This window comes from Protobothrops mucrosquamatus, unplaced genomic scaffold (genome assembly GCF_001527695.2).
Source record: "Protobothrops mucrosquamatus isolate PMUCROS unplaced genomic scaffold, P.Mucros_1.0 scaffold364, whole genome shotgun sequence".
Classification (NCBI taxonomy): Eukaryota; Metazoa; Chordata; class Lepidosauria; order Squamata; family Viperidae; genus Protobothrops; species Protobothrops mucrosquamatus.
In genome coordinates, this window is record NW_015386698.1 from 207850 (window position 1) to 222887 (window position 15038).

The 15038-nt window shown below is 38.8% G+C and overlaps 1 non-coding gene across 1 annotated transcript; it reads right to left on the reverse strand.

The window, feature by feature from the left end:
* Positions 1-1781: 1781 nt before the first annotated feature.
* On the reverse strand, positions 1782-1892 carry LOC114922547. Its single transcript, XR_003810430.1, has one exon. It is a non-coding gene; the product is annotated as a U5 spliceosomal RNA (small nuclear RNA).
* Positions 1893-15038: the final 13146 nt, after the last annotated feature.

The window sequence follows — 15038 nt, forward strand, 5'->3', positions numbered from 1 at the left end:
TAGATCATGCCAGACAAATCTTATTGCATTCTTTGACCAAGTGACAAAATTAGTGGATGAGAGGAATGCTGTGGACATAATTTACTTGGACTTCAGTAAGGCATTTGATAAAGTAGATCACAACCTACTACTTGACAAGATAGAAAAATGTGGGGTAGACAGCATCACCACCAGATGGATCCGTAGCTGGCTGACCAGCTGTACTCAGCATGTGGTCCTCAATGGAACCGCATCTACATGGAGGGAAGTGTGTAGTGGGGTGCCCCAGAGCTCTGTTCTGGGCCCAGTGCTCTTCAACATCTTCATCAACGATTTGGACGAGGGGATAGATGGGGAACTCATCAAATTTGCAGACAACATCAAGCTGGCAGGAATAGCCAACACTCCAGAAGACAGGCTTAAGATACAGAAGGATCTGGACAGACTTGAACACTGGGCACCATCTAACAAAATGAAATTCAATGGTGAAAAAAGCAAGGTTCTACATTTAGGCAAGAAAAACCAAATGCACAGGTATAGTATAGGGGGTACCTTGCTCAATAGTAGTAACTGTGAGAGGGAATTCGGAGTCCTAGTGAACAATCACCTAAATATGAGCCAGCAGTGTGCTGTAGCTGCCAAAAAGGCCAACACAGTGTTAGGCTGCATTAACAGAGGGATAGAATCAAGATCATGTGAAGTGTTAATACCACTTTACAATGCCTTGGTAAGGCCACACTTGGAATACTGCATCCAGTTTTGGTCACCACGATGTAAAAAAGATGTTGAGACTCTAGAAAGAGTACAGAGAAGAGCAATAAAGATGATTAGGGGACTGGAGGCTAAAGCACATAAGGAACGGCTGCTGGAATTGGGTATGTCTAGTTTAATGAAGAGAAGGACGAGGGGGGACATGATAGCAGTGTTCCAATATCTCAGGGGCTGCCACAAAGAAGAGGAAGTCAAGCTATTTTCCAAGGCGCCTGAAGGCAGGACAAGAAGCAACGGGTGTAAACTAATCAAGGAGAGAAGCAACCTAGAACTAAGGAGAAACTTCCTGACAGTTAGAACAATTAACCAGTGGAACAACCTGCCTCCAGAAGTGGTGAATGCTCCAACACTGGAAGTTTTTAAGAAGAGACTGGACAGCCATTTGTCCGAAATGGTTTCCTGCCTGAGCAGGGGTTGGACTAGATGACCTCCAAAGTCCCTTCCAACTTTACTACTACTACTATTACTATTACTATTACTACTATTACTACTACTACTATTACTACTACTACTATTACTATTATTATTATTATTATTATTATTATTATTATTATTATTATTATTATTATTATTATTATTATTATTATTATTATTATTATTATTATTATTATTATTATATTAAGATATGAGCAAACTGAACAGCTTGATTCGCCACTACTCTGCAAAACGTATCTAATCCTAACCAAGCTTCATTTATGCAGTATATGCATCTGTGAGGTTCTAAATTGATCTGGTTAAGTTGATATATTTAATATTTATTATTTATGTATTAAATGTCTATGTTGCCCATCATACTGATACAGCGACCCTGTGTGGCATATAATGTAATAAAAAGTGCTAAAAACAATTAAAATATGAAAAATTGAATAGAAAAGTTAAAAATTAAAAACCAAGGCGATGGGCAGTCTGGGGATTAGAATCTTGTCTACCGTGTCAGCCACCCTCAATGTAGCAGACTCCTATCGGGGCCCCCAGCCGAGCGGGCTCTTCCGAAAGACTGGAAGAGTGGGGGCAGATCTCACCGCCCACAGGGTGGGGACCACAACCTCAAAAATCTAGTACAAGATCATAAATGTTCCTATCCACAGAAATCTTTAGTAAAAGGTGAAAGATTTATACAGTCTGGAGAGAAATCAGAGTAATATGCTTCCTCATGGCAATTTTCAATAATGGCATCAATGAATTTTTTTCGCAGTCATATTCCCCTCTCCTTTGAGTTTCCTTTGAGTCTAACCCTTATGTAATGCTTGGGAAGAAACACTTTTGAACAACTCACTCCTACTGGTGCATGTTGACTTTCCTCAGTTATCAACAGGAAGACTCAAATTCAGGAAGCCCCCAATGGCACTTGCAAAACATCTGTCCAACAACTTTAACATCAATTCCCAAGGGAAAGCCAAATGGGTCGCTGAATGTCCAGTTATAGGAAGACATATAAATTGACCCCACAAAAAAGTTGCCAGGCTTTGAACTACCACATCAGAAATGGACAATCCTGAATAGGATTCACATCTCCCATGGTGTCTGCTGGGACTCTCTGTATAAATGGGGCATAGTATCCTCTCCTCCGTGTGACTGTGGGGTCCCACGTCAAACAGTAGGTCACATTGTACCTTCTGTAAGCTGAGGGCATATACAGTCCCAGGATCTTATTTTTTTTAATAAAATCAATGCTGAGCTTCAATAGTTAGATTGCCTAGACATTGATATTTGAACATCTTTTTAATATTTATATTTTTTTGTTCTATTAATCTAGTTGAAATGTTAATTTATATTCCTAATTGTCTACGGATATTCTCAGTAATCCAGGTCATGTTTGTCCCAAAGGTGCTTTTTCAGGAGGCAGACATTTTGCTTCTTATCTGAGGACATAGATAAACCTCCAAATGGCCTCAACGACTCTTTCAAAGAATGTAAATGACCAGCTGTCTGCAAGGAATAAAAATCCTTCCATTCCCCACCATCCAGTCAGAGCTGGAGAATCTTCTTGGATGAGAGGTGAAACATCTTCAAAGAAAAACAAGAGAGTCCAGGTGCCTCCTGAAAAAACACCTTTGGGACGATTATATTGCTAGTCCGTGTATAATATGCCATATGCTAAATAAATAAATAAATCCTACCCTCTATTGTGGGTTAGACTTTAGTTGGGTTTACTGTGAGGAAAATAATCATTAAAGCAACACCAAAGCATTTTGGAGATAGAAATAACAGTTTACTTTATCGGAAATAACTTACAGTGAGCCACTGGGCTTCCTGCCAGCAGACTGCAGGAAAGAGCCCCAAGCAAATCCACTCCTGCCATTATGTATGTTGGCAATAACATTGAAATAGATAGATAACAGAAAGATAAAGAGATTATGTAACCACCCACTGCCACTTCCCCTGGAATGCTTTGATAAGCTATTCGATTGACATTGTAAATTTTCACATTTGTAAGTATCCTAATGGATAAATATTGGAGTTCTTCTGACTGTCTGTTGACTGTCCCTCACTCCAGGGTCCAAGGATTGGGAGCTAGGTTAAACACTTATACTATTTCTGCCAAAAAGCTATGATATATTTTTCATATTATAAAGTGGAATGCTCTTTTCACTACAAGTTGAACAGTCATATCCAATCTAGTTCTCTTTCAGTGGCTCACATTTGTGATAATTACTAGACATCAGTGTGAATATGTCAAGAGCATGTCTTGTCAGGTTAACCTTATCTTATTTTTTTAATCTAGCAATTTTCTTAATGAATTTTCAGACCGCTATAGACATATCTTAATTTCAACAAAGCACTTGACAGAGTACCCCATGATAGTCTGATTAGCAAACTTGTTAAATATATCATGGATGGTATGTGAATAGGTTCACATTTGAAAGTTAAAAACTGTATCAAAGCAAATCATCAATAATTTCTTATCAAAGTGGAATAAGTTATCAACTGAGATACCCAATGGTTCAGAACAATACTTCCCAGTGTTCCTATTTCTGTTTCGGGTGAGATAAAAGAAATGCTTATCAAATATGCAAATGACACAAATGTGGATGAGATAGCAAATACTCCAGCAGACCAAAAGGAAATTGAAAACAATCATGATAGGTCAGAAAAATGGACTGAAAGTAACACAATGTAAATGAACAAAGATAAATGCAAAGTTCTTCATGAAGGAAAAAATTTAATATAGCAATATAGAATGTAGAAACATAGCTTGGTACTAGTAGTTGTGAAAACATTCTTGGAACAATAGTTGATTGCAAGCAGTGATTGCAAATTAGTCTAAAGAGATGGACATGTTTGGAGTTCAAATTTGTTTGCTGAATGCAGCAAGAAGAATATAAATTGGAAATAAATTATGCGGGAGAATAAATGAAAGGTTCGTCATTCAGAAGAGTGTTAAGCAAAGATGAGTGTTGTCCTAGTTTGTATGCTCAGTTACCAAGGTCCAGAAAACAGTGGAACCTAGGTGGATTGTTATTGTTCTGGAGGTCTTAGCCTTAGTTGCCATATTTTTTGTTTTCCTTATGTGTGTGGTTTGTTTGGTATTATGATTTATATTATTGTTTGCAAAGTTTGGTCTGCATCCAGAGTCACCATGGCAAGAATGCTGAATAAAATAACAACAATAATACACAACAATAATCAGGTTGTGTAGAGCAAGCAAGTGCAGGCTCTAAGTACTGCAAGAAACTTCGAGGGTCTTAGGAGCAAAAGGTATGGAAGGAGAAGAGTGACATTTTGGGGCAAATGTCATGGGGAGGCCAGGTTGGATGGAAAAGGAAAAATGCAAAGAAATTACAAGGTTTGTCATAATTTCTTTTTTTTTTTGAGAATATCATGCTTTGATGAATAAGAGGTTAATCCAGCCTTTCAAACTTTTTTGGGTAAACTTTTTTTTAATGAGAACTACTTAATTTTTCCAACCATGTACATGTAACTTGCCCAGAACTTGGTATGGTTTCACTGTAGATCACCCAACCACTTCTACCCCAACAATGATACATGCCAGAATTCTGATAGCTCCATTATCTCTTACTGACCTGAGCATCTAATTGATAGATAAGGAGCATTCCTCTCTATTTCTTTACATTTTTATACTCCATACTTCCTTTCCCTCAAAATTAATTACAGGAAGGCTCTGAGATTAAAAAATGCAGCAACTGAAGATAGATGGCACCAAAAACCCTCTTTGTTTTCAAGTATCTTTCCACTAGTTATGATAAACCAATTAATGTCCACAGGATTGTCTTCCTTTTATTCTGGAGCAAAGCAACCACCATAAAAACAGTTTCCAAAAGCCAAGATATTTAAACAAAATAATTATTGATTTATGCAGTTGAAAGGAACCTTTTAAGCCTTCATGTCTAATCCCCTGTTCAGTAACTCCCTAATACAGCTGACAAAGTGAGAAAGAGCCTGTGGCTTAGAGGTTAACACAGCTGCCTAACATATAAGCAGCCCAGGTTCGAATCTCAGAAGGGTATGTTTGGCTGAAGAGAGCTAAGAAGCTCGAAATAGCTATTCCATCCTCCCTTATTCTTTGTTAGCAATCCCCAAAAATGTATGTATGTATGTATGTATGTATGTATGTATGTATGTATATATATGCGAAATATATATATATATATTGTCTACACTTAAATATGTCCAGTGAGGGGAACCCACTATCTATCTGGTAATTGGACCCTGAATGGGGTAGCACCCATCTCTTCTCAGTGTTAAGAAGAGATCCAATAATTGTACTCTACCGCTATGATCCTTCAAGTCAGTTTTGGGTCTTGGTGACTATATGGACAACTCTGTTCAGGTTATACTTTTGACATCTTCTCAGGAGCCTGAGAAAGAGAGATTAGCCCAAGCCAACCCAAAGTCATGCCTGATTTAGATTTCCCTGCTCCTCATCCAGCATCTTTAACCTCTACATCAAACTGGCTCTCATCAATGTATAATTGTATAATGTATAATTCTTCATTATGGATTCACTAAAGGGGGTCCAACATGGCGCAGTGGTTAGAATGCAGTATTGCAGGCTGACTCTGTTCACAGCCAAGGAGTTCAATCCTGACTGGCTCAAAGTTGACTCAGCCTTCCATCCTTCCGAGGTTGATAAAATGAGGACCCAGATTGTTGGGCAATATGCTCACTCTGTAACCGCTAAGAGAGGGGCTGTAAAGCACTATGAAGCGGTATATAAGTCTAAGTGCTATTGCTATTGTTATGTCAGCTCCACAGACCAGCCCAGAGAACCTGATTCCTTCTGTAACACAGGCAGTTGTCTCTGCCCACTTCCTGCCCACCAACATTGCAGCAGATAACATTTTCATCTCCAGTTTCTTTTTTGCTCTTCCTGTGTCTATTTCTTCCCTTTATCTCTAACCTCTTTTTAAGCAGGTCAACCTTGCTCAAGTAACTTAGCCCCATTGCCTCTGATAATGTGGGAATTAATATCTATGCTTTGACTCCAATTTATGGATTTGAATTTAGGCATTTGAAGGGCTGTTTTCTCTCCATGCTTCAAATTTTACATTCAGTTCCTGTCCTCTCATTCTTTTCTAGAGTTTTAAGTAAGTAGCTGCCAGTCTCATCCAAGGTTTAATGTATGCATTTGTGTCTTTGATTAGTCTAATGAAATTATTCTAATTCATCTAATTATTCTAATCTCTGAGTCTTTTCTCATTACTAATTCTTCACATTTGAGAGCCCACGCATAGTTCCATTTTTCTCACTTAAGCAATCCAATTCTTCTCACTACCTGCCATGACTGTGGGTGAAAGAATTTACTGATAGCCCTGTTCTTCTATACAATCAGTCTATATAAGCATCACGTGTGAATAAGGGTGGATGATAACTTGACTGTAGTTTTAGAAATGTAAACCTTATAGAATCATACAATTTGAAGGAACTGAGAAAGTGCCTGAATCTGCTCTTCAGCTTTCCTGTAATACAGAAAGCAACATCCTGCAGGGATGCAGATTCAAAAATTATAAAGGAGGGGAAAGTAATTTGGCACCCCAGATTTTATTGTGAATTTGGGAAAAAAAGCCCCTTGGAGCTTAGCTCCCCTTTCCTGAGCAGTTATTCTGAAGCATGCAGCTTCCATCCTCCTTTTCCTCTTCCTCCTCTTCCTCCTCATCTTCCTCTTCCTCTTCCTGTTCTTCTTCCTCCTCCTCTCCATCTATATTTCCTCCTAGTTCCTGTGCCTTTACATCCTCCGTTTTTTCCAATTCATCTTTGCTTGGTTTCAGATCCACTTTATTCTCATGGTTATGGGATGTTAACAGCACCCCTTCTCCACACAACTGCCGGAACACAGGCAATCGATCCCGAGAAAAAAGAGGCCGCCCCCAGCCAGCACTTGGCTTCTCTTGACACTTGGAGAGAGTGATGAAAATGGGAAGACGCTCAAGGTCCGGTGGCCAAAAAGAACTGGCCAGGCTTTGGTCCGGAATGACAAGTGGATAGTAATAACCCTTACTAGACTCCACATAGCCAAGTTGAGACTCGAAGCCAGATGAGGCCTGAGACAATGGGACAATGTTCTGGCTTCCATCCAAAAAGACATACTTGATGATTCGGGTAGTATGGAAGAGTGTGTACTCAGACTGGTAGCCAGGTGAGCAGTAGAAGACTTCCTGCCGTTGTCTATGTGGGATGGACATCGGCATTGCTGCTGTTTTCCCCTGCAATGAGATGGCAGTTCAGAAACAGAAAGTGGTGGTCCTAAAAGTTACTCTGGCTTGCCAAAACATGATCAAGAAGCTGCTGGAGCAAATCAGAAGTGTGGAGAACTGAAAGATACTTCCCTCCTCTTAGCCCTTTCCTTTTATTTTACATGATATATTCATGAAACAAACACTTGTTTATGGCTGGGTTCCCCAACCTTTTCAGCTTTGCGGACTGGTGGGGGTGGAGAGGGGATGGTTCCACATGAGCAGTGGGCAGGCGCGTGCACAGCTCTATTTTTGGGAGTGGCAGGCACACATGCACGCCACTAGCACAAATGGAGCATGCATACATGCACCAGCCTGCTGTTCGTGAAAATGGGGATGCACACGCTTGCACATTCAGCCGCCACTTCTGTGGCCCAGTTCTGAATGGCTCAAGGCTGGGAGGTGGGCCATGACCTGGGGATTGGGGACCCCTGGTTTATGGAATTGTGTGTTCCCTGATTGGTTGGCAGCAGCCAATGGCATTATCTAAGGGTATAACTAAGAAATTGGGAAAAAATGGGAGGAAAACATGGGTCTGAAGTAGGAAGATCAACTTACGCGAGTTACACAGGTGAGCTTGCAAAGTGGGTTGAAAAATCAAGATGGTGGCTGCCATTGTGATAGAAGCTGCCATGTTGATTCTTTTTTAATTCCCCTGTGCCCTCCCCCCATGTTTATCTCAATAACTGAGCAGAAGATTTCAGGTTTCACTTGCTGAGTTTGGGAAGAAGTGCAAAGATGCTAAACCTTGTCCTCTTTTGATGCTTTGGGGATTGGAGGATGGATTTGCCTAGTTACCATGCAGTAGATGTAGATGACATGTCAGGCAAGATTTGGAGGGAGAGAAGAGGGAGGGGGCAGGGTTCAAATTCCCACTTAGAAATAAAGCTCAACGGTTGACCTTAGGCCCGGACCATCTCACAAGTTGTTACAATGTGCGTGGAGTGAAAAATGATCTGCAGCCTGATTTCTTGGGGACAAGATGACACAGAAATGGCATAAATAATTAAAATTCTCTAACTTAAAAAAAAAAAAAGATGCAAAGGCTGTGTGCATTTTTTTTTTTTTTTTAGTCTGCAAAATTAGGTACAGACTACATTTCCTCTTGCAGGAGCACAAAATTGCTCAGATTCAGGAGGGATTAGCCAGATAAAAGCTTTGATTATTCTAAATGCAGAGTTACAGAAGCTGTTGAATTAAGGTGTCCTTGTTGCTGTTGTTAAAAAGCAAGTCTGCTACAAGGGAGAAATGATAAGATTGCTGTTTAAAAATTGAACTACTAAAGAATTATTCAACATGTTCTGGGGAACATTCTTTTTAGATATTTATTTTGATACCAACATTTATGCACAATTGGTTTTTAGAATACAAAAGTGGTAACATCCTTCTTTCATTTTTTCCCCCTCATATATTATATTGAAGGCTAATGTTTCACTCCAAAATCAATAGTCCAGAGCTACTGACATTTTCTTTTCCTTTCCTTCATGAATTTGTGCTGTCTCCCTCTATTTCTGGCCTATAAATTCTATAAATTAGTTCTATAAATTAATTATTTGTAGTTCTATAAATTAATTATCTATGGTATACCCTTAGCTTTTTTCTCCCATTACAGTATAAACCTCAGTAGTTTACATTCTGTAATTCTGGCTTTCTGTATTACTTTACTGAGTGAAGTTGAATGCTCATTGTCAGCCTTGCCTACCTCACAGTATTGTTCTTTACAAAAGCTTCTGGATTTTGTTTGGTCCATTTTTTTCTGATACACAAAGGCATCCAGTTATTCTTGAGAGCTTTTAGGAAACAGGTCTTGATTCAACAAATGCAAGTGGCTAAATTGAATGAAATGCATATTTTAGGATATACTCTATTTAAAAATATATACTTTGGTGTACAATATTTACAAATATATAGATATGTAAAAATGCATACATTCACAATGGATCCAGAGTTCTCATTCAAGAGATATATGACCAGGCTCAAATTAACTGACTTTGGACATATGAAAAGACCTAATTCTCTGGAGAGGCTCTAATGCTAGGAAAGGTGAAAGGAAAGAGAAGAAGAGAACAGCCAGCAGAAGATGGATGGACTCAATTACAGTGGGCATGGAGGCATCCTTGGAAAACCTGAAGGACCAAGTTAGGGACAGATCATCATAATAGAATAACAGAATAACAGAGTTGGAAGGGACCTTGGAGGTCTTCTAGTTCAACACCCAGCTCAAGCAGGAGACCCTATACTATTTCAGATAAATAGTTGTCCAATCTCTTCTTTAAAACCTCCAATACTGGAGTACCCACAACTTCTAAATGCAAGCCGTTCCACTGATTAATTGTTCTAACTGTCAGGAAATTTCTCCTTAGTTCTAGGTTGCTTCTCACCTTGATTACTTTCCATCCATTGCTTCTTGGAAAATATCTATCTAACACATTAAATGTAACTTGATGGCACATAATCAGTATATTTATAGCACAAATTGAGGCAGAATTAGAAAAAACAGACCATATGCAAACCAGAACTAGATTGAAAATAGGAGGATTTTTTTATCTTCTATAATAATGAAATGGGATAAATGCATATCTTTAAGAGGTATAGAAGAGGACATTATTCTTTAAAAAAGCACAGTAATATCATTTAGCCAGATGGTTACTGATGACAAATTAGTTAGAAAAGTAAAATCTAGGTTGATTGTTCAGACTCTTACAGAATCCCTCCAAATATGTGTGACTGCTCAATAAAATGACAAATAAGATTTAGCAGGAGAAAAATGTAAAGCAACTCACAGATGGACAAAATAACAATAATTTTACCTTCTCACATCCAGTGATGGATTTTAAATTGGTTGTAACTACCTATGAAACTTATCTCAGCTAGATGTTCTTAGCAGGCTACAGCCCTAAAAGGGGGAATGTTCAGAGCTTGGAGTATTAAGAAAGTGATTGAATACAAAATTGCAAGCATCAATGCCATTATATAAAGTGAAAGTATAGCCAGGCTTGGAAGACTGTACTTTCTGGTCACCAAATCTCTAATGAGAAACTGGAAAAGAAAAGGGCATCTAAAATAACTAAGGGCTTGCAAGGGATTTTTCTGGAAGGAAAGAGTAAAGCTTATTTTTGCCTTTGATCAAGAAAAGAAAATAAGATAAGCAGAGCAGAGCAGGGAAATGATAAGCGTTTATAAAAATTGTAAGCCATAGGTTCCCCTTGGAGATTGACAAATGAGTTTTCTTCCCTCATCTAAAGCAAAGATTATTTGCAATAATTTTCGACAGGGAACTACTGCAACCTTCACCAATGTAATGTCTCCTGTATCCTTGGTATTACTCAAGACGTGAAAAACAAAGACCGAAGGGTGCTGCTTTCTTACGAAGGTAGAGCAAGAACACACTGCAATCCATAACTAAATAATATTAATTACACTTCATGGATAATCTTTTACTATAGCATTAAAGAGAGTTTGGTCTAGTGCTCAAGGAGCCAGGCTAGAAAGTAAGAGACTGTGAGTTCTAGTCCTGCCTTAGCCATGAAAGCCCACTGGGTGACCTTGGGCCAGTCACTCTTTCTCAGCCCAGCTCACCTCATAGGATTATTGTTGTGGAGAAAGTAGTAGTAGGAAGGGGTTAGATATGTTCATCGCCTTGAGTTATTTGTAAAAATAATAAAGGCAGGATACAAATAAACAAGTAAATAATCCAAGTTTCTGCTCCAACTACTGATACAGAAGAAGAGGAGCTTCATGAGTTTTATGGTCGCATTCAATCTGAGACTGACAAAAAACCAAGCAAGATATGCTCCTCCTTGTTGTTTGAGGCTAGCATGTTAAATATTGGCATTGGAAATATATTTCTAATATTAAAGAGACAAATGTAGTTGGAATGAATGACTTATTGATTTCTGCCAACCAACAATTTCTTCATTGCTAACACCATCTTTAAACAACTGAAATGAAGGTTACATGTACAGATATCACCAGATAGAATTGCCAGAAATCACATCAACTGTATTATGGTACAAGGATGTAGAAGAGCTCAGTTAGAACAACAACGGCATGGCCAAGAGCTCACTGTGGATGGATTACAGACAGTTTGTGTGCAAGTTCCAGGATAATAATAATAATAATAATAATAATAATAATAATAATAATAATAATAATAATAATAATAATAATAATAATAATAATAATAATAATAATAATAATAATAATAATAATAATAAAGTTGGAAGGGACCTTGGAGGTCTTCTAGTCCAACCCCCTGCTCAGGCAGGAAACCCTATACTATTTCAGACAAATGGCTGTCCAGTCTCTTCTTTAAAACTTCCAGTGTTGGAGCATTCACCACTTCTGGAGGCAGGTTGTTCCACTGGTTAATTGTTCTAACTGTCAGGAAGTTTCTCCTTAGTTCTAGGTTGCTTCTCTCCTTGATTAGTTTCCATCCATTGCTTCTTGTCCTGCCCTCAGGCGCTCTGTAAAATAGCTTGACTCCCTCTTCTTTGTGGCAGCCCCTGAGATACTGGAACACTGCTATCATGTCCCCCCTTGTCCTTCTCTTCGTTAAACTAGACCTGGGGTAGGCAACCTTGGCTCTTCTATGTCCTGTGGACCTCAACTCCCAGAATTCCTCAGCCAGAAAAGCTAAAGGACAAAATGAATCAGTCTGAGCACTTATTTCAGGGGTCTTCAAACTTGGCCCTTTTATGACTTGTGTGCCTGGCTGAGGAATTCTGGGAGTTGAAGTCCATAGGTCATAAAAGGGCCAAGTTTGAAGACCCCTGACTTATTTTTTTGTGCCTTTTTTCTTGGCAAGATTTCAAAAATGGTTTCCATTGCCTGCTTCCAACAGCTGAGAGGTAGTAATTGGCCCAAGGTCACCCAGCTAGCTTCATGTCTAAGGCAGAACTAGAACTTACAATCTCCTGATTCTAGCCTGTAGGAGCTACACAAAACTGGCTCAATTTAAGCAAATTTCCCATCATTTTCAAATATCAGGAATCACTTTAAAAGAAACACAAGTATCTCAGGAAGGAACAAAGAATTTCAGAGAGCTGTTAGAAAACACAAATAGCAGTATTATAGGACACAGACAAACAAGGAATGTTTTCCAAAAATATCTGACCTCAGTAGGAAGTTTTAACCTTAAATTGGTACGACAAAGGACACTGATAGACAAATAGTACTTGATCAAAGAAAATCAGACAAAGATTGTTCTGTACAGAAAATATGTCAACATCCAAGATACCATAGAAGATATTGTCCATTTCCAAGAGTTTTTAATACTAAAAGATAAAGTTAGATCAGTACTTTGGTTATTGCAAAGTTAGAGGACTAATAGGAATTGATGGAATATTGGACCATGGCACATAATCGTCGTTGTCATCATCATCATCATTGTCATCGTCGTCATCATCATCATCATCATCATCATCATCATCATCATCATCATCATCATCATTCTAAACCAGGGGTGTCAAACTGCCGGCCCGTGGGCCGGTTTCATCATACCGGAGCCGCACCCACCCCATTGCCGGCAATGGCGAAAACGCTCCAATACGTCGCACAACGTCACATGACATTGTGAGTTTGACATGCCTGTTCTAGACTAGGAATGGAGAAAAAATATTTTGTTTGCATTTGGACTGCAATTTTACCAATATTATATTTTCGAACCAAAATTTCAGGAGCTGTGATGGTGGATTGGTTAGAATGCAGTATTGCAAGCTGACTCTGCCCACTGCCAAGAGTTCAATCCTGACTGGCTCAAGGTTGACTCAGCCTTCCGTCTTTCTGAGGTCAGTAGAATGAGGACCCAGATTGTTGGGGGCAATATGCCGACTCTGTAAACCGCTTAGAAAGGGCTGTAAAACACTGTGAAGCGGTATATAAGTGTAAGTACTATTGCTATTGAACCAAAATTTTAGTTATCCTTCAAAATGTGCAATTCTCCAAATTCTCTGTCTGCTAGCCATTTCTTGATACAAATAAAATGATTATGTGCCATTAAGTTAGTGTCAATCTGTTGCTGCCAATCTGTTGCTGCTATAATTTAATTCATTCATCTTGTTGATGGTCTCCTTCTTCTTCTCTTTCCTTCCACCTTTCCCAGCATTACAGGTATCTCCAGAATATTAGGTCTTACCATACTTTGTCCAAAGAATGATAATTTGAGCCTGATCACTTGTGCTTTAAGTAAGAACTCTGGATTGATTTGTTTGATAATCCTTTCTTTTTCTTGGTTGACCACTGTATTCTCAGGAGTCTTCCTCCAACATCAAAGTTCAAAAGCATCAATATTCTTTTTATCCTACTTTTTAAAAGTCCTATCAGAGGAAGTAATACATAATATATACTAAAATGTAAATATTCAAAAACTATTATGAAAATCAATGCATTAAATTAGGAAAAAATATCTGCAAATAATATTTCCCTTAACAAATGTGCAATTAAAGGGTAGATGATTGCAGAAATGTGCATTTAAATGACCTCGGTTTTTCTTTCTTCTCCAGCTTGGCCAGTCTAGTAATTTTACCTAGTAAGGAACTGTATTAGCTTTGTTTCCAAGCTGCAGCAACATAGACAATGGAAGCTATCACTCTATGAATACGGGATACATCCGGCAGAGGTATATGGAAGGTGTGCAGCTCAGGTCTGCTTCTGAAGATTGTGAATTCTGAGCCTGGTCTCTTCCTTGGAAGAAGAATTTAAAAACTGGTTTCCAAGGATTGGACTTTGATAGATCCAGTCCTTGAGAACATCAGCTAAATAACACACTTGCATAGTTCAAATTAGACCATTGCAAAGTCTTCATGGTGGGAGGAATTATATCCTGTATTCAAGACCCACTTTTTATTTCCTTACATCTCACCCAGCCCTTCTCATGTTGAACAAGAAGACTGGTGCAAGAATTTTGATGGCAGCACAGTACACTTGAATCTTCCTTGCAGTCAGGGATCCTAATCACACTAGGCTTACAGCAACAGAAAATTCAACATGCAGATAATTTCCTTTCAGAGTCAGTCTTCAGAATGCCAAAGTTATCTAGCTAGGATAAAATCACAAAAGTAGGACAAAACATCACATAGCTGCACATTCTTAAAATTGCTTGGTCCCCCAAGTCTGACATAGATGAGGTGGTCCTCAAAAATCATGGGTATATTCATGGAACAAAGTTTTCATCAATGGGCATTTTAATCCACAATAGCTAAATTGAAGACTTATCAGAGGCAGCATATTACTAGCAGTTGCTGGAGACAAAAAGCTAAACAGGAGTTTTCTGGAAATATCTGATTGAATATTATTGGAAGCAGGCTGTGGGGTTGGGTTGAATCATCATGTCCCTGTACACCATTTCTAAACCATAATCTACCTTAAAAAAAACCTGTTCTGGTAGCATGTTAGTCTAGAAACAGACCTAGGCATTTTATGGTCTTCCAGGCCACGTCCCACTCTTTGGCTGTCCCTTCCAGTCCGTGTCAGGTCAATTGGAAGTTAGAAAATCACATTTACATAAATGCAATGCAGGTGACAGGAAAAGAAGCTGTGTGCATTCCTTTAGTCAGCTGGTGAGAGAAAGCACTTTCTGCGCCTATGGCAGAA